At 38.3% G+C, this 10,307-nt stretch overlaps 1 long non-coding RNA gene across 1 annotated transcript; it reads left to right on the top strand.

Moving 5' to 3' along the window:
* The first annotated feature begins 644 nt into the window (after positions 1-644).
* On the top strand, positions 645-9,184 carry LOC112642895 (uncharacterized). The gene is made up of 3 exons (XR_003125489.3): positions 645-1,003; positions 8,307-8,403; positions 8,611-9,184. It is a non-coding gene; the product is annotated as an uncharacterized LOC112642895 (long non-coding RNA).
* The last annotated feature ends 1,123 nt before the right edge of the window (positions 9,185-10,307 follow it).

Below are 10,307 nucleotides of genomic sequence, written 5' to 3'. Positions count from 1 at the left end.
ACTTAAGATAAAGAAGTAATTGAATTAAGAGTTAGAAGGTATGGATGTTGGTGGTTAAACATAGTTCAACCTCTCACTTTAGCAGCGCTGAAGTCCCCTTTCAGGAATTTGAGAGAAAATGTCCTCAGAGACACTTGTTAAGACAAAAGAGAAGAATGAGAGAAAATAGACTACACAATCATCACTGGCAAAATTACTTTGTCTTTAGGCAGAACCTTTCTGCTGAGAGAAGATTTACAACTATACTAATCTAATTCATAATGTATGTGGGAGTCACCAGCATGATACCTCAACACACATGTCAGCCAACACTTGACTCACTTCACAAATATTTATTGAGTACTTACAATATGCCAGATGTAATTCTGAGCACTGGAGATGTGGCGGTAGGTCCTTTAATGGGAGACATGAAATAAATAAGTAAACATGATTAGAGAGAGCTAATTTAGTTTGAGTGATGAGGGAAGGTCCTTCTGAGGAGGAGACCTTGACTGAGTTTCAGGAACGAGTCAGTCAAGTGAAAACCGGGGAACATGCATTCCAGGCAGAGGAATGACCCACTTGAGGGCACTGAGGCAGAAACACATTTGGTGTATTTGAGGCTCAAAATGAAGGGAGGTGGGGGTAAAGCGAGCAAGCAACAAAGGGAGTGGAGAGAGATGAGGTTGAGTATAAGTCTTGGACGTCATATCAGGCCTCGTAGGCTATGGGTAAAAGTTTGGATTTAATTCTAAGTGCAATGGGAAGCCCTTGGAAGATTATGATCAGAGGGATTTCATGATTTTATTTTGCAAACATCTCAATTTTACTGCTCTGTGAATAAGATTATAATAAGGGCAAGAAGAAAAATAGGGCAGCCAGCTAAGAGTATTGGATCGGTTCAGATTATGAATACTGGGATTTCAGATTACAGAAACAATAATAGGACATACTTGAAAGATGTTTTCAAGATGCTGAGCACTGTCACAACTCTCCGAATGCTTATCACGAGTCCAGCGTACAGGTGAGATAACTGAGGCACAGGGGCTTGAATGACTTGCCCATAGCGGTGGCAGAGCTAGGATTCAAATACAGGTAGTCTAGCTCCAGAATCTGTGTTCACAACTGCCCCTCAGTTAAGGTAGAAGCAACGGAGATGGAGACGTAGGAGTGGTGTGTTAGTCTCCTTGCACTACTGCAACAAATCACCACAAGCTCCGTGGCTTATACATCTCGAATTTATTACCTTTTAATTCTGTAGGGCAGAAGTCAGAAATCGGTTTTGCTGGGTTGCAATCAAGGTGTTGGCAGGCCTGTGTTCCCTCTGGGGATTCTAGCAAAGAATTCTTTTTCTCCTATATTCTAGCTTCTGGAGTCTGTTTGACCTCATGCCTTGGCTCAGGTCTCCATATCACATCACCTGACCTCCTTTCACTCCTGTTTTCACCTTCATTGCCTTTCCTCTCTCTCTGATCTAACTCTGATCCTCCTGCCTCCCTCTTATGAGGACCTTTGTGATTGCACTGGGTCCTCAGTCCCTGAAGGAAGGACCCTTGATGATCTAGGATTATCTCCCCATCTCAAGGTCCTTAACTTTAATCACGACTGCAAGTTCCTTTTCCAGGCAATGTAACATATTCATAGTTAAAGGACGTCAGGATTGTTTGCAATTTAGGGTGATTATGAATAAAGCTACTGTAGACAGTTGCATGTACATTTTTATATCAGTATTTTTTTAAATTTGGGTTACATTTCCAGATTATATGGGAAGTGTATGTATAACTTTATAAAAAATTGCCAAACTGTTTTCTACAGTGATGGTACCATTTTATATTCTCACCAGCAACGTGTAAGACTTCTAATCACTCCATTTCCTTGTCAGTATTTGGTATTGTCAGGTTTTGTTTTTTGTTCTAATAACAATTGTGACAAATGTATTGTTATATCTAGTTGTGATTTTCTTTTTCTTTAAATTTTATTTAAATTTAATTAACATGTAATGTATTATTGATTGCAGATGTAGAGTCTTCATATATATTCTTATATAACACCTAGTGCTCATTATATCATGTGTCCTCCTTAATGCTCATCACCCTGTTACCCCGTGCCTCCCCCACATCCCCTCCAGTGACCCTCATTTTGTTTCCTATGATTAAGAGTCTCTTATGTTTTGTCTCCCTCTCTGATTTCATCTTGTTTTATTTTTTCCTCTCTTCTATGATCCTCTGTTTTGTTTCTTAAATTCCACATATAAGTGAGATCATATGATAATTGTCTTTCTCTGATTGATTTTCACTTTCATTTCCATAATTATTAATGCCTATTTGCCATCTATATATCTTCTTTGGTAAGGTGTCCATTTATCTTTCTTCCACTTTTAATTGGGTTGTTTTCTTGTTGCTGAGTTCTGCAAGTTCCTTATGTAGTCTGGAAACAAATCCTTTGTCAGAAATATAATGTTTGAATATTTTTCACATTCTGTGGCTTGTGTATCCTCACAAACATATCTCCACAGCATAAAAGTTTTCAAGTTTGAAAGAGGCCAAATTATTGTTTTTAAAAAATGAATTTTGTTTTCGGTGTCACATATGAAAACTCATTACCTAACCCAAGGTCAGAAAGACCTTGTTTTCTATTATATTTTCTTCTGGAAATTTTATAATTTTATGTTTTACATTTAGGTCTATAATCCATTTTCACTTATTTTTTGTAAAAGGTTAAAATAGAGCTTGAAGTTCATTCTTTTGCATACTGGTAGTCAGAATTCTAACATACCCCCTCAAAATATCCTGCCCTAATCCTTGGTACTGTGGCTAATAGGAAATAATGCACCCTGATTATTTTACTTCACATGACATAGGCATTATGCAGATGTCATTAAGGTTACTAATCAGTTGTCATTCAGATTTACCAATAGGGCAATTATCTGGGTGGGCCTAATCTCTAATTAACTGGGTGAGCCTAATCTCTAATTAACTAACTAGTGTACAGTATTTCTGTGTGGCTATTTTTGTCTTTAGCCTTACGGTATGCAGATGAAATGGATTTTTCCAAACCATTTAAGGGTAGAATGTTTTCTACAGCTGGTAGCAAAAGAAGAAGTACAAAAGATTCTAGGCTGGGGAGGATTTAATATCCTACTGCTAGCTTGAAGATGGAGGGGTATGTATGACAAGGATTGCAGCTGGCCTGTAGAGGACAGCAAGAAAAGAAAACCCCAGGTCTACAACTTGTGACGAATTGCATTCTGCTGACAATTATGTGAACTTCATTGGAGATTCTTCCTCAGAGTCTCCAGATGAGAACCCAGTAGAGCTAACACCTTGATTTCAACCTTCTGAGATCCTAAACATATGTGAATTTTTTCACTAATATCACACTGTTTAATTATTGGATGTGCCTCGTGCATTTCTGGGATAAACACTACTTTGTTATGATGTATTAACTTTTTTATATATTGCTGGACTTGAGTTTTGAGTATTTTTGTGTCTATGTTTATGAGGAATATTGGCCTGTAGTAGGCTTAGTAAGTCTTGAAATGGGATTATGTGAGTTCTTTGACTTTGTTCCTTTTCTAAAGTGTTTTTGCTGTTCTAGTTTTGGTGCGTTTCTGTATATATTCTAGAATCAGCTTGACAACGTCTACAACAAAAGCCTGCTGAGATTTTGACTAATATTGTGTTGAATCTGTAGATTGATTTGAGAAGTAATGTCTTAGCGATATTGACTCCTTCAATTTATGAGCACATTATCTTTCTTAATTTCTTTATATCTTCTTTGATTTCTTTGAATAGTGCTTTTATTTTTAAGCAGATAGAACTTACACATTTTAAAATAGATTTATAGCTAAAATTTTTCTCTTTGGGGTTGTACTATAAGTGATACCTTTTTCAAACTTCAAATTCCTATTTGAAGATTTTTAAATCACTCATGCTTTGAATTTTATCAAATACTTTTTCTGCATCTATTGAAATGATTATGTGATTTTTTTGAATATAATGAATTACATTGATTGTTTTTTTTTTTAAGATTTTATTTATTTATTCATGAGAGACACAAAGAGAGAGGCAGAGACATAGGCAGAGGGAGAAGTAGGCTCCATGCAGGGAGCCAGATGTGAAACTCCATCCTGGACCCCGGGATCATGCCCTGGGCCAAAGTCATACTCTTAACTGCTGAGCCACTCAAGCACTCATTGAGCCACTCGATGTATGGGAATACATTGAGTTTTAAATGTTGAACCAGTCTTGTATTTCTGGGATAAACACCATTTGGCTATGACATACTAACTTTTTATATATTTCTGGCTAGTATTTGCTAATGCTTTGTTGAAAATTTTTGTGTCTATATTCATGAGGGATATTAACCTGTTTTCTTTCCTTGTAATGTCCTTGTTTGGTTTTGGCATTAAGGTAATGATGGCCTCATTAAATTGGTTAGGAAGTATTTATTTCCCTTCTATTTTCCAGTACAGATTGTATAGAATTTGTATTATTTCTTACTTAAATGTTTGATAGAATTAACCAGTGAGATCCTTCAAGCTTGAGTTTTCTTTGTGCAAAAGTGTTTAACTACAAATTCAATTTCTGTAATAGACATAGAACTATTCTGGTTATTTACTTCTTTTTAAATAAGTTTTGGTAGTTTGTCTCTTTCTAGGACTGAGACCCTTATATCTAAATTGTTGAATTTTGGGGCATGGAATTATTTGTAGAATTGTTTTATTACTCCTTTGTAATTCCTGATCTGTGGGATCAGGAATATGTCTTCTTTCACTCCCAAGGCAAATTGTAATTATTGCTTTATCTACATCCAACAAATATTGTTATATTGTAGTTTAATTTTTTTCAGCTTAAAACATTTTAAGATTTCTTCCAAATCTCCTACTTGAATCATGGGTTACTTAAAAGTATGTTATTTAATTTCCAAATATTTTGGGAGTTTTTCAAATATCTTTCTGCTATTGATGACAGTTTAATTCCTTTATGATCAGAGAATATACTCTGTATTATTTCTATTATTTTAAACTTATTCATTTCTGTTTTATGGCCCAGGATATAGTCAATCTTGCTAAGTGTTCTGTGTGCAATTGAAAAAAAAATATATTTTACTGTTGTAAGTGCTGAGTTTTTTACAGCTTCAGATCAGGAGTCCTTCTACAAGTTATGTGCTCAGCATCTTGGTATAGAGGGTTATAAAGACAAAAATGTATGCCTTTTGGTTAAAGCTACAGTTTGTGGAAGAAACAAACGTGGTTAGTGAGGGAATGATGTAATTTAGGGAAAAGGAAAGATGCTCTTTTCAAAACAAGATTTTCTAATAGCTGGAGTGTGACTCTGGCAGGTTGTGCCTACTTCCTGCCCAGATTATAACTCTGTTTTTTCCCATAACCAGGGATACTTGACCTCAGCTTATTATGGAGTATTATACAGGGTCTTGAGATCAATTCTGACGTAAGGTGATGGTGAGATTTAAGCAATTTACCTATCACTGATTCTGGGCACCTGGGCTGCTTTATTATTGTCATTGGTCTTGAAGGAAGTTTAAGTTCTTCCTAGAGGTCTACTTTGCTGAGAGTCTGTGATCACAGGACATCACAACAGGACCCCAAGTGAACCCTTCGTTATGAAACATCTCCTGCAGAGGGTGCACTATGCACCCAGAAATTCTAAGTCTTGACTCAAGTAATTAACTTAGTGAAGTCCTCACTGCTTTAAAAACTAGCAATGTCTTTGAACAGCAGACAGCATTTTAGAATGGAGCATCTGGGAAGCTGCAAGCACAAAAATACATCTGTTTCCATTGTTGTAGAAAGATAAACAGGATCAGACTCAAGACACTGTGGGAAAAAAGTTCTTGCCTGTCTGCTTATTGTTTGCTGCCTTTCTGGAGGAAGAGATGTCACGGATATGTCAAATAGTGAGGACAAACTGGTATATAGTACAGTCATCTCAAATATTTCCTGTAGAGAATAAAGATGGGACTACATCAACATGACAGAAAAATGCTCAGCTATTCATTCATTCATTCATTCATTCATTCATATTTGCCTACATTACATCAAATTCAAGGACATCAAGAAGCTCACATTTATCTTTGCATTTTGGCTTTTGGAGCCTTTTGTATAACATGTAGTAGTTGTCCTTTTTGATGTTAGTCTGGCTGTGGACTTTTTTAGGATATGCTAGCTTTTCCATTAAAAACCACATTAGGTTGATTAATAATAGATACATCAGATGCTTTTTTTAGAGCACTTGATATTTTCAACCCACACAATATATTGGGGATAATTTGGTACTTGCTATTTGAAGAAGCATTTGCTTTTATTTGCTTGAAAATGACTGCCCTGACTAGTCTTTTGGACTGAATTTACTGGAAGTTTTGGCATGTTGATGGAATTGGAAATTGCTCTTCAAGCAATCTAGAAGAGCAACGTTATTTTTTCCTTCTGGGGTAAAATTATGAATTTTTAATCTTCAAGAGATCTTTCAAGTCTTTTCATCCAGGAACCATCAGATAAATGGGGTTATTGGTTCCTATTGGACCTTCTTGGAAGAGATAGTGAGTCTTTCTCTTTGTTCACCATGCTAGCTGCACGTTGGCCAAGTCCAGACTGAAGAGCTATTAGTCATGTCTCACTGGAAAGCACATACGGTGTCCATGGCCTTCAAGGTGATGTATGGGCATCTGATATGCTCTTTGCTTTCCCTGACAGTTCCCAGCACCTATTTTCCACCCAACATCAAATAATCAAGGATCCAGGGGTTGAGGGGTGCCAGTTATTCAAGTGATGGATTTGTGTTAAAGCATAGGATCAGCGGGACCTAATGAATCAGCCCATGGAAGCATGCTGCAGTTTGAGGCAGAGTCCCTACTGCCAACAAAACCACGTGCTGTTCCCCTTGCCTGAACAGCAAGAGCTTTGGGCAAATACCTCATAAAACCGAGGGACAGCTTGAACTGAGGAGTTAGGTGTGCTTGAAGGCTCTCATGATAATTTTTCCCCCTTTTAAACTCTGTTCAACATTTGTGACCCCCTGCTTCTCCTGGCCACGGATTCAGCAGAGATGAAAGCCAGTGGGTTTTTCACCAGCAGGGTAAATAAATGAGGACTCAACTTAGAAAACGGATAACTTCTCATATGCTTTCCCGCACAGCTGCTGGGCATTCGGCAGTAAATTGAAAGAGTACAAACGATGCAGAAAATATGACCGAGATCACCCTGGGCAAGCAGGGCTTCCTTTTAATGCATGGAAAGCTTCATAAGAAATATCCCACCAGAGGGGAAATACTTCTCAAGCAGACCCAAATGATCTGTCCTATGGTACTGAACCTTTTAAAATATACATCCATATATTTACTTATTTGTGGGGAATGCTAAAACCACAGAGTTCCTGTTTGCTCTGTTTCTTAGGGATAAAGTTATTCTGTGGTCAGAGACACCTAAGACCATTAGGCACGCACACTACAGATCTGAAGAAGGTCTATTTACCCGAGCTTCCAGGAAAAATATTGACAAGGCAGTAAAAATACTTTCCTTGATTACTCAACCTCGTATTTTAAACCTAAAATTACAGGAACTTTTCTCTTTTACTCATTTATTTTTAGCTTCTCTATTTTTCCACCTTTTTGGGTTCTTTTGGCTCACCTTTTAAAACATGGTCTATTTATACTGACTCTGCAAATCGAGGAATAGCAAAGCCTTTACAGCGTTGTCACTGTTTCCCTCTGACTGGGTCTCAAGCTACTTGGGGACAAGTGAATCTCGGCTTCTGGATAAGGAGAGTTTATTACAGAGCTGAAAGAAACTTCATGAAGTCCTTCAGTGCCATATTCCAGGAGAGCTGCCATATTAGCTGTTTCTTTTTTTCCTACTTTTGATCACAGGTTGGAAATCATTGCAAAGCTGATGGGGCAGACTGGAGTCTGGCTTTATCAGTAGTAGCATATAGAAGGCCTTCGCTTGACTTGGTTACGGTGCTCCAGAAATAAGAGATCCAGACCACTCTGTCTTCCCTGACCACTTACCCTAATACTCCTACCCCGTTACCTCCACTCGTTATTCATTGCACTTCCAGAAAATCACTATATATTTATTTGATTACTTATTATTTGTGATTTTCACCAGATTAGAAACTGCAGGAAGGCCGGAGGCTTTTCACTGCATTCCTGACACATAGAAGAGTGCTGAGCAGGCTCTTCTCAATAAAATATGCTTTTCTCATTGAACGAATGCATCAAAGTTGTGTTGGTTAAATTGCATTTTTGAATCTTGTTATTAACTCACAACAGTCAATTCTTCTTTCTCTCAAATTTCTCATTGACAGAGACTCCTCTCTCCAAATCTAGGAGGTCAGATGGGGTTTGTTACCGCCAGAGAAAATTGCTCACAGGAACTATATCAGTGATGCTGAGTCCTAACTTGTGAGTCCCTGCTGGAAATATCTAGATCATTTTCAAACTGAATAAAAAAATGATGCCTGTATTATAAGCATTTGCAGAGTCCTCTCAAGGGTTAAGTTCTGTTTTTTTAACACTTCTGCCTGGGGCCCCCTGTGGTGCTTCTGTTGCTTCAACTTGCCAGTTTATATTTTATGTATTGTTGTGTTTGTCTACTTTATATCCTGCCAGAAAAGTACAAACACTTCTGGCTAAGCAGCCATCCAGAACCTACAGAGGACTTCGACTGAGATAAAGGAATAATTGGGTCACCTGGTGATGAAACTCAGCTGCTCACTCCTGGAATGCATATCCGCTCCTTGGGAGAGAAGGACAGCTAGTTGGTTGAGGAGGAAAAGTGTTGCTACTCAGCATTGGAAACCCCAAGGAAAGGCTTTTTGAAAATAAGCCAATGCCTCATTAGCCATTGGAGATGTAGGCATGTTGTGGATTACTCACTTGAAATTTGTATTCCACAAACCACAGAATCCTAAGTTTAGAAGGGGCCTGAGAGCCTGTCTCACTTTCTTCTCATCATGCAGCATATTGTTGGGCCTTCCCTCACTGACGGCTGGCTATGCTTGGGGAACATAATTAGGAAAGCAAATCTGCTGCTGCAAGAATGAAATGCAAGCGTAAAATGCATTGCAGTGGCAGGCATACACCTGTGTAGTCCTCATTACTGGGGTTATCTGTCCAGCTATTCTTCTGTAAAATAAGCATGATACAGAATTGACAATACTTAAATACTAATAAAGAACATTTACTGAGCACTTACTATGTGACATACACTGTTCAAAGTACTCCAAAGCCTTCTCTTTCTCCTCCCAACATCTGAGATACACACTCCTATTATCATCTGCATTTAATGCGGGAGGAGCAAAGATTCAGAGAGGTTAATTTCCCTGTGGTCACCAGGATTTGAAACCAAGGAGCCTTCTTCAAAGCCCACTTGAGGACATTCCCAGTCCTGACAATGACTGAGGAGTTGTTTGCACAGCCTGCGAGGTACCTTACCAAAATGAGTCATTCTCATTCAGTTTCGAAGATTTGGCCACTTTTCTATTTTCGAATCCACAAATATTATAATTTCCATGAGAAACCTCAGAGGTCCCATTTCTGGCTCAGGAGAGGGTTAACACATTCCATCCAAGAGTCTCCCAGTACTGGGCTTCATTCATTTTCCAAAATATAGCATGTTCTGTTTATTAGTCTGCTCCACATCGTTAAAGGAAACTCACACACCAAGTTAGCTGAACCTCAGCCATGTGGTGTTGCAGTGACCTTGACCTCATTTCCCCCTCAAAGTCTTGGTCTTGATCAATTCCCAGAACCCAAAGTTCTGTAGTAGAGACTAAAACAAATGGGGCAGTTTCAGTAGCTTGCTTCTACAAGGAATCAAGTGCTCTTTTCTGATGTCTCTTGACATGCAGTCACCAAGCATTTAAAAAAAAGAAAAAAAAAGTTTCCAGGAGAAAATGAGTGGAGTTTTTTAAATAGTCAAATTTATTTGATATGCACACAGAAGCTGCATATATCCTATGGCTTGAGGAATACTGGGATGAGCCTTCGTCCCAATGCATCTCCCTCTTGCCTCTGCCTGATTCCATTTGAGCTTCATGCTTTTGGTATCATTTCGTTGTGCTTTGAAAATCCAAATGGGAATGTGTCTTGGAGAGGTACCGCAGAAAGCTGTTGTCAATCTTTAATGTCCTTTTGTGGTTCAGTTAATTAATCCTAGAGGAGTTGTGTTATAGAATCAGCAAGATTTCATCAGGAGAGAGAAGGGGAGAAAGAGGAGGTACCTTTAGCTCAAAGGAACCAAGCTGATGGACTGACACCCGGCAGAGCTGGCCACTGGAGGCTCAAGAGAATGCATGTGAGGAGGG

Source organism: Canis lupus, chromosome 38, assembly GCF_003254725.2.
Source record: "Canis lupus dingo isolate Sandy chromosome 38, ASM325472v2, whole genome shotgun sequence".
NCBI classification, from domain to species: Eukaryota; Metazoa; Chordata; class Mammalia; order Carnivora; family Canidae; genus Canis; species Canis lupus.
Note: the sequence above shows the minus strand (reverse complement) of the source record. Positions and strands in the feature narration are given on the sequence as shown.